General features: G+C 36.3%; 2 long non-coding RNA genes across 3 annotated transcripts; one reads left to right on the top strand and one right to left on the bottom strand.

Moving 5' to 3' along the window:
* Positions 1-11,101: 11,101 nt before the first annotated feature.
* LOC125493488 (uncharacterized) lies at positions 11,102-14,800 on the top strand. Its single transcript, XR_007270085.2, has 2 exons — positions 11,102-11,978; positions 14,587-14,800. It is a non-coding gene; the product is annotated as an uncharacterized LOC125493488 (long non-coding RNA).
* Positions 14,801-17,781: 2,981 nt separating this feature from the next.
* LOC109136110 (uncharacterized) lies at positions 17,782-20,232 on the bottom strand. Of its 2 annotated transcripts, none has more exons than XR_007269918.2 (2): positions 19,763-20,232; positions 17,782-18,044 (listed from the first exon to the last, which is right to left on the bottom strand). It is a non-coding gene; the product is annotated as an uncharacterized LOC109136110 (long non-coding RNA). The 2 variants fall into 2 exon arrangements; XR_007269919.2 differs by having other exon boundaries at positions 18,139-20,232.
* Between the last annotated feature and the right edge of the window lie 1,445 nt (positions 20,233-21,677).

Raw genomic sequence — 21,677 nt, forward strand, 5'->3', positions numbered from 1 at the left:
AGGTAATCACCAAACATATTTTGAGCATTATCAAAATCCTTTATCACTACTTATGAAAGCAATGCTATGGGGATTCGACAATCTTGGCACTGGGTCTATTAGGCCCAATACCTCACAAAACCCCATTGACTTGGGTTTTGGGCCTCCGTTGTTCCAATTTCTACTAAAAACCCCAAATTTACCACGGGTCATATGGGTTTAGGGAATTACTAAACATGTTTTGGCATTATCAAACCTTTTGAGTGGAGTATGTTTTCCCAATCACAATCCATTCTGATTACACATCATAGACATACTATCTGGATTGGACAATCATGCGACAGGGTCATTAGACCCTATACCTCACTAAACCCAATTACCTTGAATTTTGGGCCATATTGTACCTCATACTAAAGAGTTCAACTTAACACAGATCATATGATTTTATGTAATTATCAAACATGTTTTGGCATTACAAAGCCTAATAATTTGAGATGATCTCTCAATCACATTCCATTCCAATTACTCATCAAAAAAACCATATAAGGATTGGGCAATCATGCTACTGGGTCCGTTAGGCCTAATACCTCACCAAATCGCATTGACTTGAATTTTGTTCCCCTACTATCCCTCCTTGTACTAGAAAGCCCAAATTAACCTGAGATCATATGCGTTTAGGTAATCATGAAACATGTTTTGGACATTATCAAACCTACTAAGTGGAGGATGTTCTCTCAATCACATTCCTTCCCATTACTCATCAAAGCAATCCCATGGGGATCGGACAATCATACCACTAGGTCCATTAAGCCCAATACCTTACCCAAACCTCATTAACTTGAGTTTTGGGACATCGTTGTATCTCTTGTACTTAAAACCCAATATAACCCTATATCATATGCTTTTAGGTAATTACCAAACATGTTTTTGGCATATTACCAAACCTAATAAGCGGAAGATGTTCACCCAATCACAATCTATTTCCATGGCTCATCAAAGCAAGTCTATGGAGATTGGCAATAATGCGACTGGGTCCATTATGCCCAATACCTCACCAAACCCCATTGACTTGATTTTGGGCCCCCATTGTCCCACATTGTACTAAAAAGCCTATATTAAACCTATATCATATGCTTTTAGGTTATTACCAAACATGTTTTTTGTATTACCGAACCTCCAAAAGTGGAGGATTGATCGATCCTTTCGGTGTTGTTATTTAATGTGGTTCTCACCATAGCCTAACTAACTAGCCTAATAAGGTAGTAGATCGTAATAAGGGGTCGTATCCACGGAGAAGTAAGGGGTTTTATACTTAGTTTGAGATGCAATCAATTGACAGGGGTAAAAAGGGGGTTTAAGTAAGCAACTAGACTAACTAAGGCAAATAGAATAAGAGTGCTTAATTAATGCGACAAACACTAGGGATAGGGAGAATCATGGAACTCACAACCACATTGGTAAGCAATAGTTCAAGTCTATTAAGGGTCTTGGTCAAACATCAAGAGGTTACTCTCGCACACCTCTCAACACTGCCTAACCAACCCCGCCTAAAAGGGTGTGGTATACTCATCAACAAGTCATCACTAATATCAAGCTTCCTCTCACACAACCCAACATTAGCATAAGATTCAACCACAAATGTGATCAAGTTTCATGCTTTAGCAATAGAATAACTTGATGTGAGTAGCAAAAGAACAATCACCAAAACCAACCAAACATCATTCAAAATCATCGTAAAGTCCCATTATCCCCTAGAAATCTAGCCTAGGAAGGAAAAAAACATAATAAGACTATTAAAAGCAACAATAAAAGGAGCAAACTTACTAAAACTACTAAGCATGATTAGCAAAAGTGAGAAAAATTGAAAATTTGAACAATAGACTACTAAGATTAATTAAGGCGATCATAAACTAATTTAAACAATCACAAAACTAAACAAATAACTAAAATAGGCTAGGAAATCAGAATTAGAGACTAGAAATTACCAGCAGATTGATGCTTTGATTAATGAAAATGAAGAATGTGCTTATCACTTAGAATCCTTTTTTCTATCGTAAGAATGTGTTTTTCTCTCTCGAATTAACCTAGAAGAATGTGCTTATCACTTAGAATCCTTTATTCTATAATTAAAAACTTACCTTAAATGTATTAAGAGAGGGTGTTTGTACCCCTCACAAATAAAACTTAAAGTAAGGGCAAACAACGAAAAAGATTTGGAGCTGAACCATTCAGAGCTCTCGCTCCATGCGTGAAGCGCGAGCTCTGAGCCTAGTTTGAGATATTTCTGCAGCAAGACGAAGCTCTTGCTCCATGCTTGGAGCGTGAGCTCTAAGCCTAATGTGAGATATTTCTACAGCAAGTTGAAGCTCTTGCTCCATGAGGATGGAGCGCCAGGTTCAATTTCTCGGCAAAATTGCTTGTATACAGGGGAGCTTGGAGCTCCCGCTCTAGAGCTGGAGCGCCAGCTTTGGCTCTGCTTCTACTATTCTTTGCGATTTGAAGCTCCCTCTCTCTATCGAAAGGTTCCCTTTTGCCATTCCAAGCTTCGACACTCGATTAACCCGCTACGTATACTGAACCTAAAAGTATATAATAACTAGTTATAGCATAGGGTTTTCACAACATTCATTCTTCGCATTGTAGAGAAAACAACCGACACCTCCCAAAAAAAAACTCAAAATGCATGAAGCTAGTAGAATCACTAACATTGAACAAAGTTAAGCTAGATAAGCATAAAAAAGGACTAAAAAAGGGCTTAATTAGGGTGAAAAGAGGCCATAGAAGCGGACTTAAAAGCCACTTATCAAACTCCACAAGAGTGAGTCATTTATTCGTCCTTGAATAAAGAGAAAGCAAAAAACTTTGTACACTAATTCGTAGGAATCACGATCAATTTGAGCGTAAATGACAAGCCCTTTAAAACGTCAAACTCGCCATGGAGGACGAGTGTGCTCTCGTAAGGGTTTTCTAAGAGTTTGACCCATAACTATAGATCTTATAATCCAAGGCAAATCAAATATAAATAAACTAAAGAAAATAAAAAGGTGCTCTTAAGCGAGATTTTAAAGAGGAGTAAACATAAAAGGATGCAAGAATTTCTTGACACTAAAAGTAAACATGCTCAAAGATGTACATAGGTTGATTAAAACATACCAAACAATAAGCACATTTCCTCAAATTCTAGAACCATACATACCGCATTCTCTCAACTAGTGTCAAATTTGCAATTCAAGGTAGATTCTCTAAACTTTGAAAAGGGGAGCCAATAAATATGACAAGAAATAGAATAGGAGAAGATTACTTGAGATATCGACATGGCACACTCACTCAATAGGCTTGATTCCAATCATCCGCCACCGACAATGACTCAACCCTCTAAGGTCAAAAGGATTTTTTAAAGGTTTTAATGTAGGCTAGGGGTAAAGGGTGTGAATAAATTTGGATAGTGGTGCTCAATCCTAATATAGTGAAGTCTTAGTAGGAGCGAAAGAGCTAAATAAGAATAAATCACAAAACATACTCAAACATTTAGGGATAAGGTCCCCCCCAAACTTATTCAAAAACATGACAATGAAGAGCTATTTTTCAATTTTCTTTCTTTTTCTCCCTTTTTTTTCATTTTCTACGCCTTCTTTGACTTTGGGTGGCTTTTTCTATGAAGTTGCAATTGCATTTATTCAAAAACATACACAAAATCTCCACTATACCACAAGAATCTCATCATTTTCCTTTCCCCTTATTTTATCATATATCACTCAAGACAATCGCTCTAACTTCACTATTCATTACAAGGGTGAAAAAATAAAAACAAGCAGGCAATTGGCTTGTATTAAGGTAATCAAAGAAAAGAATAAGGCTAAAAGGTGTAAGAGGAACGACAATTGAAAATAAAAACAAAACCAAGAAAAAGAGAAAAAAAGAATAAAAAGCCTAAAACTATAAAAATAAAAATAGTCATCGAAATGAACGTCTGGCTCGATCACGATTTTAGATAGATTAGAGTCAAGTTTTCGATAGAAGTATGCAATTTCGAGGATCCATGCACTCAAAATAGATGTTGGGGATTTTTGGATAGTCCTCACATGAGATTCTGAAGCAAATACTACCTTTAAGGTTTCAAATCACTAGAGAGACCAGCACCATCATACCACAATCCATGAATTAAGGTCTTTTACTCTCAAAAAGTTCTAACCACTACCTTAACATAGAGTATTCTAAAATCAACCATAAACATCTCAAAGCATGCGGACTTCTAATATCTAGGAATAAAAGCATTCAAAAGAGATGAGCTTTAATGATATTGTTCTCACCTCAAGAAGGAAAGAAATAAATAAAGGAAATTTTTACCTTCATCCATGTGTTTTTTCTTTTTGGTTGTTGTTTTTTTTTTGTTTTTTTTTCAAGTTTTTATAGGTGGTGTTCATAACCCCCAATGTAAAATTTAAAGCCAAGCAACCTTGAACGATCATCTTCTTTCCTAAAGTATCCGAAAACTAACCAAACAAGTAATTAAAAGGGCGTTGGAGCGATCTCACCCATCATTGAAGCAATATAGGCCAAATGCAATATTCGAATTAAAAGAGCATCTTCAAACCTTGATTTCATCTCCGAATATTTGCTCTGAAAGGTCATCAACTCAAAAGAGGGATTAGATCCTACAAGAGTATATACAAAAGGGTAAAGAGAGAAGAATGATTACAAGTTAGGGTTTGAGTTTTTTTGTTTTTTTTCTTTGACTGAAGCTCCCGCTCTAAACCCAAATCGCTCGCCCTAGCTCATCTAAAGCGGGAGCTCTAAAAAGTTAGAGCAGAGGCTTCCAATTCTTGGCTTTCTTTTGCTTTAAGCTTCAGAGCAGGCGCTCCAAAAAGTTGTTGGAGTGGGAAATCTAAATTTTCAACATTTCTTCACAATCAAAAGCGGGATTTGGAGTGGACGCTCCATACTTTTGGAGTGGGATCACTAAGCCCAGTACTTAGCAGATTTTCATTTCCTTTTTCTGCACACATACACAACAAACCATACACTATGGGGGGTTAGAATTAGCCCAAAGTTAGCTTGAAACTCGACTAACTATTGGTTACATGAGCCGCAAAGTCCTGCCTCATCTTTCTCAATCAAACTAATATCCACCCTCTCCGTTGTGGACAAATCCTCCGGATTTTACAATTCATCAAGACAAAATCAAAATCAAAGTTCAACAATAACAAAATATAAATAATATAAAAAAGTGCTTGATTTATGGTCTTAAGCTAGACCTCTTCATCCTTCTGAAATGGCTTTGGGAGACAAGAAACGAGTCGGTTGGGACGGACTCAAGCATCAAACAACCAAGTTTCAAAATTTGTTCCTTATATCGAAATACTTCTTTAATCTTTTGCCATTTACCATGAACCTAGCTCCATCTTTACCTTCGAATTTAAACGATCCATAGGGAGTGACCTTGGTGATAGAGAATGGGTCCCACCGCTTAGACTTTAACTTTCGGGGGAATAGACGGAAACGTTAGTTGAATAAGAGAACTTTGTCACCAACCTTGAAGTCACGATCTTTTCTCAACAAACTGTTAGAATTAAAAAAGGGCTTAATAAGGGTGAAAATAGGCCATAGAAGCGGACTTAAAAGCCACTTATCAAACTCCACAAGAGTGTGTCCTTTATTCGTCCTTGAATAAAGAGAAAGCAAAAAACTTTGTACACCAATTCGTAGGAATCACGATCAATTTGAGCGTAAATGACAAGCCCTTTAAAACGTCAAACTCGCCATGGAGGACGAGTGTGCTCTCGTAAGGGTTTTCTAAGAGTTTGACCCATAACTATAGATCTTATAATCCAAGGCAAATCAAATATAAATAAACTAAAGAAAATAAAAAGGTGCTCTTAAGCGAGATTTTAAAGAGGAGTAAACACAAAAGGATGCAAGAATTTCTTGACACTAAAAGTAAACATGCTCAAAGATGTACATAGGTTGATTAAAACATACCAAACAATAAGCACATTTCCTCAAATTCTAGAACCATACATACCGCGTTCTCTCAACTAGTGTCAAATTTGCAATTCAAGGTAGATTCTCTAAACTTCGAAAAGGGGAGCCAATAAATGTGACAAGAAATAGAATAGGAGAAGATTACTTGAGATATCGACATGGCACACTCACTCAATAGGCTTGATTCCAATCATCCGCCACCGACAATGACTCAACCCTCTAAGGTCAAAAGGACTTTTTTAAAGGTTTTAATGTAGGCTAGGGGTAAAGGGTGTGAATAAATTTGGATAGTGGTGCTCAATCCTAATATAGTGAAGTCTTAGTAGGAGCGAAAGAGCTAAATAACAATAAATCACAAAACATACTCAAACATTTAGGGATAAGGTCCCCCCCAAACTTATTCAAAAACATGACAATGAAGAACTATTTTTCGATTTTCTTTCTTTTTCTCCCTTTTTTTTTTCATTTTCTACGCCTTCTTTGACTTTGGGTGGCTTTTTCTATGAAGTTGCAATTGCATTTATTCAAAAACATACACAAAATCTCCACTATACCACAAGAATCTCATCATTTTCCTTTCCCCTTATTTTTTCATATATCACTCAAGACAATCGCTCTAACTTCACTATTCACTACAAGGGTGAAAAAATAAAAACAAGCAGGCCATTGGCTTGTATTAAGGTAATCAAAGAAAAGAATAAGGCTAAAAGGTGTAAGAGGAACGACAATTGAAAATAAAAACAAAACCAAGAAAAAGAGAAAAAAAGAATAAAAAGCCTAAAACTATAAAAAAAAAATAGTCATCGAAATGAACGTCTGGCTCGATCACGATTTTAGATAGATTAGAGTCAAGTTTTCGATAGAAGTATGCAATTTCGAGGATCCATGCACTCAAAATAGATGTTGGGGATTTTTGGAAAGTCCTCACATGAGATTCTGAAGCAAATACTACCTTTAAGGTTTCAAATCACTAGAGAGACCAGCACCATCATACCACAATCCATGAATTAAGGTCTTTTACTCTCAAAAAGTTCTAACCACTACCTTAACATAGAGTATTCTAAAATCAACCATAAACATCTCAAAGCATGCGGACTTCTAATATCTAGGAATAAAAGCATTCAAAAGAGATGAGCTTTAATGATATTGTTCTCACCTCAAGAAGGAAAGAAATAAATAAAAGAAATTTTTACCTTCATCCATATGTTTTTTCTTTTTGGTTGTTGTTTTTTTTCTTTTTTTTTTTTTCAAGTTTTTATAGGTGGTGTTCATAACCACCAATGTAAAATTTAAAGCCAAGCAACCTTGAACGATCATCTTCTTTCCTAAAGTATCCGAAAACTAACCAAACAAGTAATTAAAAGGGCGTCGGAGCGATCTCACCCATCATTGAAGCAATATAGGCCAAATGCAATATTCGAATTAAAAGAGCATCTTCAAATCTTGATTTCATCTCCGAATATTTGCTCTGAAAGGTCATCAACTCAAAAGAGAGATTAGATCCTAGAAGAGTATATACAAAAGGGTAAAGAGAGAAGAATGATTACAAGTTAGGGTTTGAGTTTTTTTGTTTTTTTCTTTGACTGAAGCTCCCGCTCTAAACCCAAATCGCTCGCCCTACTCATCTCAAGCGGGAGCTCTAAAAAGTTAGAGCAGAGGCTTCCAATTCTTGGCTTTCTTTTGCTTTAAGCTTCAGAGCAGGCGCTCCAAAAAGTTATTGGAGTGGGAAATCTGAATTTTCTACATTTCTTCACAATTAAAAGCGGGATTTGGAGTGGATGCTCCATACTTTTGGAGTGGGATCACTAAGCCCAGTACTTAGCAGATTTTCATTTCCTTTTTCTGCACACATACACAACAAACCATACACTATGGGGGGTTAGAATTAGCCCAAAGTTAGCTTGAAACTCGACTAACTATTGGTTACATGAGCCGCAAAGTCCTGCCTCATCTTTCTCAATCAAACTAATATCCACCCTCTCCGTTGTGGACAAATCCTCCGGATTTTACAATTCATCAAGACAAAATCAAAATCAAAGTTCAACAATAACAAAATATAAATAATATATAATAAAGTGCTTGATTTATGGTCTTAAGCTAGACCTCTTCATCCTTCTGAAATGGCTTTGGGAGACAAGAAACGAGTCGGTTGGGACGGACTCAAGCATCAAACAACCAAGTTTCAAAATTTGTTCCTTATATCGAAATACTTCTTGAATCTTTTGCCATTTACCATGAACCTAGCTCCATCTTTACCTTCGAATTTAAACGATCCATAGGGAGTGACCTTGGTGATAGAGAATGGGTCCCACCACTTAGACTTTAACTTTCGGGGGAACAGACGAAAACGTGAGTTGAATAAGAGAACTTTGTCACCAACCTTGAAGTCACGATCTTTTCTCAACAAACTGTTAGAAGGCTTAGAACTCTGCCCCTTGGCCCTGGTTTGGATCAACAAACTGTTAGAAGGCTTAGAACTCTGCCCCTTGGCCCTGGTTTGGATCACCATTTACAATTCATCTTTGCTTTCTTGGGAATCTGTATGAGTTTCATCAAGTTGGGCTTTAATCTCCACGACCTCTCTTGATTTGTCCACCCCCTCATCATCTTGGAGGGCCTCATAAAACGTATCATGTCTCATGCTTTCTACCCTCTCATAATTAACAATCTCCGACTCCACCAAGTCTACTCTCCACATCTTCTCCGCCATAGGATGCTTCAAGGTTCTCGAAAACTCAAACACAACCCTACCATCGGCCACCTCACAAGTGATCATGTTGTTCTTGTAATTAATCACGGCTCCCGTTGTTTTAAGAGCTTCTCTCCCAAAGGAGTATGAGGGTCCTCCTCCATATTCATAACAATAAAATCACAAGGTACAAAGATATTACCAACTTGAATTGGTATATCTTGGAGTTTTCCACAAGGTAGCTTAATTAAGTGGTCGACCAATTGAATTGTCTTCCTTGAAAGCACCATCTAAAGCTTGAGCAACTTTGCAATGGACAAGGGCATCTAGCTCACACTTATACCCAAATAGGCCAATGCTCCCTTAGTCTCAAGATCTCCCAACATCACCGGGTTAGTGAAACTGCCCGAATCTCCTTGCTTGGGTGGAATTTGGCGTTGCAGAAGCGCACTCACTTGGTGTGGAAGAGTGATGCATTGTTCATTGAGCTTTTTCTTGTTGGAAAGAAGTTCCTTGAAGAACTTTTCATATGATTGCATTTGTGACATGGCCTAAAGAAAGGGAATATTGATTTCAAGACATTTCAACATGCTCATAAACTAGTTGTACTTGTCATACTATCATTTTCGAAAATGGTGGGGGAGGATCGAATCTTGATGGTTCGATATTTGTTGATGTTTGGTTTTCTACCTCAACCTCTTTCTCCTTCTCGAAACCTTGTTTTTGGATTTTATGTTCTCCTTTCTCAACAACTTGTTCTTCTTTATCCTTATCCTCCTCTTGTTTCACCTCTTAGGTCCTTTATAGGATCTTCCCGACCTTAGCGAGATGGCCTTCACATGGTGGAAATTTGCGAGATTTGGAGTATGTTGATCGAGAAGCTTCTCATTTGAGAGTTGAGTAACCCTCTTGGCTAGTTAGACAACTTGATAGTCAAGGATCTTCTGGTGAGAAGTGATTTCTTGGAACTTTTGGACAACTTTTCGATCAAGGTTGCTCAACTTTTATTCAAATTGGTGAGAAATGTTTTTGATGTTTTCTAGGATAAGAAGGGTGTCCGGAGATGGACCACCTTATGGGTTCGAGGTGTTTGGGAAGGTATTTGGGGTTAGTTTGAGAATTGATTTTGTGGGTTGGGCTTGTTGAGGTTGTTTCTAGTATTAAGATGTAAATAGGAAGCTCCTTGGTTCGCTTGATTGTTGAAATTGGTTCTTCCACCATTTTCATTGAACCTTGGATTAAGATTGGGGTTAGGGCCTCTCTAATTATCCCTTTGATCTCTTTCATTGTTGAGATAGCCCACAGCTGCCACATTCTCGGGGTCCTTACCACCACAATAAGAGGTGTCGGGGTTGGTACCCCCACAAATTTCACATGAGAACGAGTTTACTTGCTAATATGATGAAGAAGAAGCTTGCTCTTTCCCTAGCTTCTTATCAATAAGTTGCTCCATGAAGGCTTTGAGGGACTCTTGGTCAAGCTCGAATTTCCCATTAGCTTTTCCTTGGCTTCTTCTCTTATCACCCCATGAATAGTTGCGAACCAAATCCTCAATTGTATCTTTGAATTGAGCTTAGGGAACTTTTCTCAATTGGCCTCCGGCTCCTACATCAAGATTAGCTCTACTAATGGGGTCCAGAGCATCATAGAAGAATATAATAAGTATAGGATCGCTATACTCATGATGGGGGCAAGCTCTAACGTACTCATTGAATCGTTCACAAATTTCACCTAGAGACTCATTCGATTCTTATTGGGAGTTGGAGATGTTCTTTCTCATTTTCGCGATCTTTTCCTCCAATATAAACTTCTTTAGGAAGGCTTTGGCAACGTCCTTTCAAGTGGTCAAGGAGTTTGGCTTAAGATTCTTAAGCCACCTATGAGCTTTTCCCGCCAAGGATTCGAAAGAGATGCATACGGATGTAATCTTACGTGACTTGGTTCGTTTGGACCATGGCGCACAACTCAAAGAACCTATCAAGATGCTCAATGGGATTTTCGTGCGCGGCTCCGGAAAATTGCTCCCTAAGCACCATTTGTCTATATTGTGGATTAAAAGTGAAGTTCATAGTGGTGGTGGGGAGCAAAATTTCACCGATGAGCTCATAGTCCTCCAGATTACCAAAGTCTTGAAATAAAGTGTTGTCACCCTCGGCCATGGCTTCAGTTGCCTCACTTGAGGAGTCAAAAAAAAAACCTTGGGATCTCCTTATCATTCAACAAAGCTAAGCACACGGTTAATAATGACAACACAAAATTAAAAATGAAAATAAAAAGCAACTGATGGGCAAAAAACTAAGTTTAACCAACATGTTGCGTAACGGGCAACGACGCCAAAACTTGATCGGTCCCTTAGGTGTCGTTATTTCCTATGGTTCCAAGTCAAAAATAAAATCACCCTAGCTTAAATAACTAGATTAATAAGGCAGTATAGCATAGTAAGGGGTCGTATTCACGGACAAATCATCACTTGTGCCACGAATTATGCCACGGGAAATCAAAATTCGTGGCATAATTGCATATAGCGACGGGAAAAATAAATAGTAAGACAAAATCTAAAGAAGAAGAAAAATTTATGCCATGGGTAAATAATTTTCCGTTGCAAATATCAAAGTTATGCCACGGGTAGATATTTTCTTGTGGCAAACTTTAAACTTCAGCTAATTATATTCATTGAGCTAATTATATTTTGGAAATCTTATTTTATTTGAGATGTGGAATTTGAATTATATTATCGTGTTTGTAATATTTTTTTTTTTTTCAATAGTTGTAATATATTTATTTATTTAATTAGATGAGATTATTTCTATTATTATTATTTTATATTTTGGGTTTGTGCAGTTAGTTGAGCGGTATTTAGCCCAAATAGGAAGCGAAAGTAGTTCCCTCAATTTGGTTTGGCGGTTGAAGGACGTTTGCCTTTGTTGCTTTTGTCGGTTGAGTTAAACCAAACCCAAACCCAAAGAAATCCAATCTCATTTTCATTTCCCCTTCCCCGTGAAAACCCATTTCATTCAAAACCCCAAACCCAATTCTCTCTCTTTCTCTCGCGGTCCTGCCCGATACCCCACCGACGAACGACCGCCGGACTTGCGCTGCTGCTGTTCGTCGGTGTTCGCCTATTGTCGGTCTTCCCTCGGCCGGAGTTTCCCCCTTGTCGGCGCCGTCTGTTCTCGTTTTCTCTCTCTACTCTGTTTCGTCGCTGGTGGTGGTGTTCATGTTCGCCGCTGCGTGTGTCGCACCACTAGTACGCCGCCTCACCGGACCCGCGCTGTTAATTTGTCACCTCGCCCTTGCCGTACGTGTCTTCCCTGCTCTTGAAGCAGAGGTAAAGACTATTTATTCTCTGTTTTCCTCTTTAAATTTCGATTTTCTATTTGTTAATTAATCCCAAATTGATGTTGTTATTGTTGTTGTTGCTCTGTCGTTTGTTGTTGTAGTTGGGTTGATATTGCTTTATTGTTGGTTTGTCGTTGTTGTTGAGGTTGTTGGTGGTGATGATGCGTTGTTGTGGTGGTTGGTGGTGTTGTGATGTTTTATTGTTTTGTTCTTGTTGTTGCTGCCACCAGTGTGTTCTCTCCCTCCTCTGTCGATTTGTTGGTGCTGCTGCCACTTTTGGTGGTGGCCGTGTGTTGGTGGTTGCAAAGCACCAAAGTGTTTCTTCTTTTCTCGGGAAATTGTAGTTACTGTTGTTGTTAATGCGTCGTCGTCTTGGTGATGCGTTGTTCCTAGTTGTGCTTAGTAATTAGTAAGAGTAGTTTGTAGGTTATTGGCAAGTCTAGTTAGTGTTCTATTGTATTTGAAAAAGAGTTATGGGTTATAATTTCTTATGTGAGTTTAGATAATTCGTTAGTGATTGTTACTACTAGTAATATGTTAGATTGGAGTTGATATACTTGAAGATAAGTTTAGAAGTTATATAGTATTAGTTAGTTTCTATTGGAAATTAGTTATCATTATATTTTCTAGTTTAGATTAGTCTAAGTTTAGTTATTGATTATCGTTATTGTTATGAGGTAAATTGTTGGAGAATGATTATGGAGTTTGAGTCTCATTTGGAGATCAAAGATTAATGGAAGAGATTATGTTGTTGGAGTTGGATTGCGGTTCAGGTACCTTTTATGTTCAGTAAAATGTATTCCTTATGGGTTTGCTATTGCTTTTTGCTGCTGGTTTTGGAGGTAATACATTGGTATCGTTGCAGGTTTTGGGGTGATATTTGTTGTTGTATAATTGGTGTTATAATGGCTGATTATTGTAGATGTTTAGAGGGTATTCTGGTGGAAATGAAGTGGTTTTATGGGGTGAATTTTGTGGGTTTTATTGGCTGTGAAAGGGGCTGGTTGTTAAGGTAAATGAGATAAAATAAAAACAAGCTAATGTTTTTTCTCCTTTAATAAGACTTTGAATTTCAAGTGTCATTAAAAATTACTTTAATTTTAAGTATAAATAAAATAAATATGTGATAATCATCCCCCAAACACAACTTTTCAATGATTTGTAAGTTTATCTAGTAGTCAAGCACAAATAAGTTTGTTGTGCTGTCGTACTCACTCCAAAGCTGATGTTATTATTCTCTGAATATTTTTTCATACATTGCCTGAGCACTACCTTCATTCTTGATGATAAATGAAGGTCAGAAATAAAGAATGGACTACTAGGATGTAATTATTCAGATATTGAATAGCTTCTAAGTTAACTACATATAAATGTTTTGGAGGGCAGCAGTGGGGAGTGGTTGTGTGCAGCAGTAGTGGGGAGGGGACAGTGGGGAGGGCTTGTGTGCAGGGAGGGGGCTGTGTGCAGCAGCAGTGGGGAGGGGATGTGTGCAGCAGCAGTGGTGAGGGGTTGTGTGCAGCAGTAGTGGGGATGGGTTGTGTGCAGGGAGGGGGCTGTGTGCAGCAGCAGTGGGGAGGGGGTTGTGTGCAGCAGCAGTGGGGAGGGGACTGTGCAAGGAGGGGAGGGGGTTGTGCAGTGCTGTGTGCAGGGGAGGGGAGGGGAGGGAAGGGGGCTGTGCAGTGGGAAGGGTGCAGGGGAGGGGAGGGGTGCAGGGCAGTGGGGATGAAGTGGTTTTATGGGGTGAATTTTGTGGGTTTTCGACTTCGTAAACTTAAATTCACTTGAGAGGAAGTTGGAGAAAGACTGAAAGAGCAAGATCCCAAATATATGTCACATCTCATAGATAGATGCGAAGAGATATGTCTGTTCAGGGGGAATGTAGCTGACATTCTAGAATCTACTCTAGGATCTATAAATAAAGAGAGTAGGATAAGGAGAAGGGTATTCCGAAAAGTGTAAGGTGATAGACTTGGAGAGCTCACATTCCTCTCGAATGAGTGTGATTGTAATGGTTCACTTCTTTGGTAAATCAATGCAATATCTAACTGGTTTCTATAATTTCTGTTAATATTATTTGATCATTGGCTGTTGGTAATTCTTAGCACCTATCTATTCCTTGAATTTTGTGAAAGAGGTGGTTTTCTCTTTGCTTTTGCTGCTGGTTTTAGTGGTGATATATTGGGATTGTTGCAGGTTTTGGGGTCTAAGTATTAATGTGCCTGTTTTTGCTGCTTGTGGAAGATGTGCTTGTATATTGAGTCTGAATGTATTATGGATTGGTGTTGTTTAGTCTTTTATGTAAGGAGAATGCTCCTAATTCATGTCTTGAATATTGATAGCTATTTTATGTATATCATTAAGCCAGCATGAGTCTTATTTTGCTAGCTATTTTTTATCCTAGTCATGTCCATGTAATATGATAATTGTATTTGGCAGTATATGCACAACATTTTTCATCAACAGGCTTCATTTCTTTTAGAAGAAAAACTCCCACAGCCTAAGTCTGCATTTTGTTTGGTTCTTAATTTGTGCTCGATCAAAGCAAGATTAATGGATGTCACTATATTATTTTAACAATTTTTTTTGATTTGTTATAGATTGGAGAAAGAGGGTACATATTATCAAGCACAAGACGCATTCTTAGTTACAATTAAAGTACTATGTAGTTTATAATTTTTCTATGTAAAAAGATCGGAGAATATTGCGTTTTTATTTAGTTGCCAATGGAACTTTTTTATTTCAAGTACATTTAATGTAAAGATATTAAAAATTTTAAATTAATAATAATATTTCGTTCTTCCATATTAAAAATTATGGTTTACTATATATTTATTTGCACAATAATATATATTTGGCATATGAAATTGGTAACATATACAGAATCGTGTACTCTCTTTCTTGCCACGGGAGATCTTATGCATACTGAATTGGTTAGCCATGAGAGAAAATTGTAGTCAAAGATTTGTTAGCCACGGTAAAATTCATGGCAAAGGGATTATTTTAGCCACAATAGTACTTGAGTCAAAGGCTTTGCAGCCACGGTAGTACTCGTGGCAAAGGATATTTTTAGCTACGGGAGTATTCGTGGCATACATTTCACTTTACGCCACACCCTCTATTTTCCCGTGGCAAAATCTTAGCCACGACCACTTGCGCCACGGGAGTACTTTCCAAAATTCCCGTGGCTAGATTACATAGCCACGGGTTTCTTTAACTTGGGCCACGATTCTTACCGTGGCACAAGTGACAATTTGTTGTAGTGAAGAGTAACATATGCTTTGGTGGCTTTTACTTGAAAACGACTCTCACACAATCAACATAAGTTCAACACTCACATCCATCATAGCATGGTTAGCAGCAATATTCTTGTTGAACATACATATTATATTTCTATCTAATTCCTCGTTTCACAATACATCATCAATCACATAGTAACAAACACAATAAGGTGACTCCTAACAATGACATGTTCCATATATTCTCATTTAATCAACCTTTCAACTTACCACGATTCCATAATAGGAATTGGAGGTCACCATCTTTGATTTAAACAACATTCTTCATTTCCTTTAGTCGATTTCTTAACGAAATCAAAACTTATGCTTTCATACTCTATTAATCATTTTCTTATATTTTATAAACAACCTCTTATCATGCAATAAATATCATGACCACTTTCACTATAACGATTCCTTATCGGGAATCCACATAACAAGATACTATTCCTTATGGGGAATCTAACATTAGTATCACTTACCATGATATGCCTCCTTATCAAGAACCCAACATCGATATTCATAGTCATATACTGAATAAACCCTCATTACTTACCTGATATGATTCCTTATCGGGAATCCAATATCGAAACAACTTACCACGATACGATTCCTTACCAGGAATCCAATATTGATATAACTTTCACAACTTGAGATAACTTTCTTTTAACCAGGGGGAAAGAAAACGCGGTGGAGGAGACACAGCTTACACTTCGACAGTGGGGGGTCGTCACCCAACCATTCGCTTTACTTTTGGCCAATAACGGACTAGTTCGGAGTATATTTTTCCGCTGATTCAATCATCCATCCACAGGTTTCACATTATCTAATATATCGCCCGATTTCGCCCCAAAGAGCAATGGACAGGTTTCCCTGTAGGCCCCCCAAGGTTCACAGTCCATGGGGCACTGTTCGTGTCACCTCATCCGTCGACTCAGACGAGGCTACTTTCCCCTTTTAGATTCCTTTTGATTATCATTCATAACACAATCATCATTCATATAACTCATCCAATAATATTAGTAATTCTTATCATGCATCTTTTGAACATCCAACCACACTAATGGACTTTACTTTAGAGAACTATACTCATTTATCATAGTACGTTCAAACATATTTCAAGTTCAATATTATACATTTATGTTCAACTCAATTTCCAATCATGGAACTTATAACCACAAACATATTCACAACATATTCATCACAATGACAAAAGTCTCTCAATTAGGATTAACTAACGAGAGTTACTAAACCACTTACCCTTAATTCATACTCGTGCATATGAATAGTTTTATATTCTTTTACAAACTTTATGATTATTGGTCTTCATTTATCTCAACAATGATAATAATCGTTATCAAGCACCAACAACAATTGTTAGAGGTCTCTCTCTTAGAATTACCTAAGGAGAGTTAATTTAAACACCACTCAAGCTTCATCAACCAAAGGTTGATTATAAGTAATTAAGTATGACCCAAGTTATACCATTAGCTGAGTTATAATTAACATAATCAATAATAAAACCAGTTATAGACCATACTCATAGTCATATAGAGCGAGTTTATCTCATTAAAACAATTCTATTATCTAAGTGGAACTTCTCCAAAGTAATTCATAACTTATATTGATTTATGTAGTTAAATACACACTAATTTACTTTATTATATTATTCTATTTATCATTCTACTTATAGTTGTCGAACTAAAATACTTTATTTAATACATCTTCACTAATCTAATCCATAGTCAGGTAAACTAACTCCCATTCTCTTCATACTATAACTATTAATTAGTTAAACCTCTCTCTAACTTCATATGAGATTATAAATTAAGTCAATCCACTTTTAAAGTCCAATCCACATGATAGTCAACTCATTGAACAGTTTTACTCAGATTATACACTCTTTTAGAAACTAACTCTTATAGTTTATTAGTATATTTTTGGTATAAACTTACATCTAATTAACACCACTTCATAGAAGTGTACTCACCAATTTGAGGACATTCTAGTAATAGTTCAGACATTATTATAGGTTTAACAAGTTAATTCACATATTACTATAATACACTACTACATAATTAGCTTTAAGTAACACCCAAAAGGTGTTACTCAAAGTGCTTAAAGTGTAACATTAGATAATATGTAACACTTTTTTGGGTGTTACATCTGCCCGTGTTACCTATGCTATAAGTTAACACTTTTGATCGCCTATAGTAACACTTAAACAAATGTTACTTTAGATTCGTTTATGTAACACTTTTATTCCTTATTGTTACACTTTAAAAGTGTTACCTCAAATTTATTATGTAACACTTTTTATATTATCAGTAACATATTGTAGTGTTACTATAACCTATAGTAACACTTCATTAAACATTACGTGTTACTTTTTATCATTTTAAGTAGCATCTCTTGTGTTATTAGGTAACACTTTCTTGTCATATTCTGTAGCACCTTTAGGGTGATTAAGTAACACTTTCCTTTATTAGGGAATATGTGTATATACATACATATACATTAAAATTAATATATGAATTGACAATTATACTATAATAATTATAGAATTTTGTACACCTATTACTGCTACTTCCATAGATAATAAACTAATAAAAAGTAATACATGTTTAATCTAAAATCAAAATTATCCAACAAGAATGTATTCATATGGTAATGTAAAACTAGATCTAATAGTCATATAATTTCGCCATATGCATCCATTTTCCTAGCGGCCTCGATGTCATGTGTTGCTACTCCAATTCGTCATTTTGATTCTCTTGATCCTGTAATAAAAAATATTAAGATGAAATCTTCAACAACAATATTATAGAGATGCTTGTTAATTATGTTTAAGAAGTAGAGAAGCCTACGAATTACCTTATCCTCCCCTTATTTTTTTTTTGGATACAAAATTCACTGAATGAGATTGCTTGCAAAAGATGAGTGCGCATGATGACAAATTTTCCAGCAGCAGAACAGGGAAAATGAATTAAAGGCAAAACATATATGAGAAGAGGTAGAACAATTCGATCATAATGTTTATAATTCTAAGCATTATCATAATGTTTATAATTGTAAGCATAATATAATGCTGATCAAGAAATTAAGAGTTCAACACAATGAAGTACTTCCTAGTCTAGGTGGCACTACTTCAAGCTGCTAAACACATTTACACTCAACTATTTCAGGATGAGTTATGTAAAAACATATATCGTCCAAATACCAAGTTTAGAGTTAAGAGTTGTGTATACTAATATGCACCTTGCCTTAGTACAACCATCACATTTATGTGCTAACACTATGAAAATTTTCCACTTAACAAGTTTTATTTCAATTAAAAGATAAATATTCTTGAACCCTTTTTTTTCACAGATGTCCTTGTCTTTAAAGATTCTACCCTTAAATCATTCGAGAATCATCATGCACCCACTACTTTGCTATGAACTAGGAGCACACAAGCAAAAAACATCCAATTTAAATTTTAGAAATATAAGAATTTTAAACAACAATGTCATTATGCCCCCTATAAGAAATGCAAAAGGTCTTTTTTCTATCATTCATGATCATTTCAGCCTCAAATAGATGAAGGGTGATCGAAAAAATGTGGAAGATTGAATCACAAAAGTTTGTAGATGCCTAAGGGAAGATTGGGATTGATTGGTTAACAAACTTACTCAGCAAGATTTGGAGGACAAACATAATACCCGAAGAGTGGAGGAAAAGCATCTTAATACTAATTTACAAAAACGAAGAAGTCCAAGCGTTCTCTTATGAGTCACACCAGGAAATGGTGGAAGAAAGTCAGTAGGTATAATACAAAAGAACTAAAACATGCTTGAAACAGGTGGCTATAAAAGCTATTTACAATTCAACCTACCTATTCAACACAAGAGTTTAATTCCACCTAATTGTTTCAACAAAATTGTGTCCCATTGGCGAATGCTTGCTAAAGGAAACAATGAAATCAAATCAAATCAACAAGCTTGCAATGCAAGAGAGCTTGATTCTTATAGCATATATTAGCGAACAAAAAATATTAGAAAAACCAAATATATGGAGATAGGGGAGGTAGGGGAGTAAGTCATTGATGCATGTTTAAACTAAGAGAAAAGAAAAGGAGGTTGAGGAAAGAATTTAGAGAGAAAGAAAGAAAGAAAGATGCTTCATATTTTCACTCAAAAAAGCCTCATATAAACTATCACCAAAGATATAGTTGTAAACAGCCACCAATACAACAACGAAGCCAACAACAACATCCAACAACAACAACAACATCCAACATGGCAACAACAACAATATAACGCAGCAACAATAACAATAATCTACCAAGAATCTATCCACTCACGTTCATCCAATTAATCAACACAACACCATCAAAATTGGAATTTGAGTTCACTACTAATAATAAATTCAACATTATCAACTATAACCACAATCCATTTGTAAATTTCATCAAAATTGAAACAACAATTACAAGGACAAAGGGACAAGGGTTTAGTACCTCTGCTCACAAGAGTAGCGAAGAACAAAGCCACGAACACAGAGGGCTAAGGGAGTTTCGAAGCTTCGGCGCAATTGAGCACTAGCGAGTGACATCCAGCAGGGGAGGCAAGCTACGGCGATGCTGCGAGGCACCGGAAAGGGTGCAGGTGGCGCGCGCAGGCGACGTGAGAGCTGAGCAGGAGGGGGAAACATGGGTAGCAGCAACGACACAACAACAACATCACAAAGGAGAGAAAGAGAGAGACAATGCTGCCCACGACAACACCGACGAGGAGAGGCGAGCCTCCGGTGACAAATAGGAAACTCCGGCGAGGGAGGCACAACAGGCGAAGGAGAGAGAATTGATGGGGTTTCACGGTTTCAATGTCGGTTTTGGGGTTTGGGGTCTCACGAGGAGAGAGAAAGGTTTAAGGGGTTTTGGGGTTTAGAAGGTACGAGATAGAAATAGATAGTGATGGGTTCTGGATTTCTATTTTGGGCAAAATTCAACTTAACTAGTTGCACATAAAATTCTATATATAAAATACTAGTAATAATAACTTCATAAAATTTCGTAAATAAATGTTTTACAACACGACAAATAAAATTTATACTTCACAACTCAAATGAAATTTAAAATTCGAACATAATGAGCTCATCAAATATGATAATCTTTTAATAAACACCTTTTAAAAATAAGCCTGTCACAATACAATTCTTGGCGGAGAACTCAGACCCTAGTTTCTCTGCTTCTGTGCGCCAATCTCAATATCAGAATCCTAAATTATTCGACCTACAGAGAGTCGGGGTGGGTGAAATTGGAAAGGAGGGCGTTAATGAAATTAGAGAAACTGAAATTGGAAGGGAATGGAAGGCAATGAATTGGGGCGGTACTTTCAATTTTGTCTTCTAATTTTTCGACTTTCGTATACTCAAAGAATCGTGTCAAAAACGCCAATGGTTAATGGATGTTTGGCTTAGTATTTTTTTCTAATTATTTTTAACCTAAAACAAATGTTTTAAAAGCTAATTAATCAAAGGAAAATTTTAGAGTCCCTATTTTACAGATTTTAGTGTTAGTATTTTAGAAGTGTTACCTATTTTAAAAGTCCTAGTGTTACTATTTCAGAAGTGTTACCTATAACAAAATTTATAGTGTGACCATTTCAGAAGTGTTACCATAAAATGTTACATATTATAAAAGTGTTACCTTAAATGTTACAAATGGACAAAGTGTTACAAAAGTGTTACTTAATATATAGAAAATCTAGAATTTGAAAAGTGTTACCTAAATATGTTACTTGAGGTCAATTATGTAGTAGTGATAGTTCACCATGTGAATGCTATTTATACACTAGCAGTCTATCAAAATTAGAACCAAATAAAGAACCTAGATTACCTCTTACTTATTGACATCCTAACTCGATTAACATTAGTCTTCTTAATTAAACTAACTCTCATTATATATAGATCGAACTATGAGAACTATTTAACTTATAAAACCCACATAATTATAAATATTGGTTTTAGAACGAGAGACTAGTTGACATGATACTTATAAACATTTAAAGTTCCATGAACTTATTCAATTCTTTAGTACCATGACTATCCCAAAGTAGTCATCACTCTCTTAGTAACGATGTGATTCTATAATCGAATCCCGTGATTCACCTCACTACTTTTAATAAACATCAATCATCATTCCATATTATTCGTTTAGGTAAAACTAACTTGACTAAATTTCTCAATATAATAACCAATCCCACTAATTCAAATGACAATCTATAATTCAGATTATTAATTTAACTAGATATATAACTAATCCATATACAACTCGATAATTGATTCCAACCATAACTAAACAGAAACATAGTCAAATTTAATCTTGTCATCTGTTGATAGAATCTAAAACAACATCAATAATAACACCAATA

This window comes from Beta vulgaris, chromosome 9 (genome assembly GCF_026745355.1).
Source record: "Beta vulgaris subsp. vulgaris cultivar EL10 chromosome 9, EL10.2, whole genome shotgun sequence".
Classification (NCBI taxonomy): Eukaryota; Viridiplantae; Streptophyta; class Magnoliopsida; order Caryophyllales; family Amaranthaceae; genus Beta; species Beta vulgaris.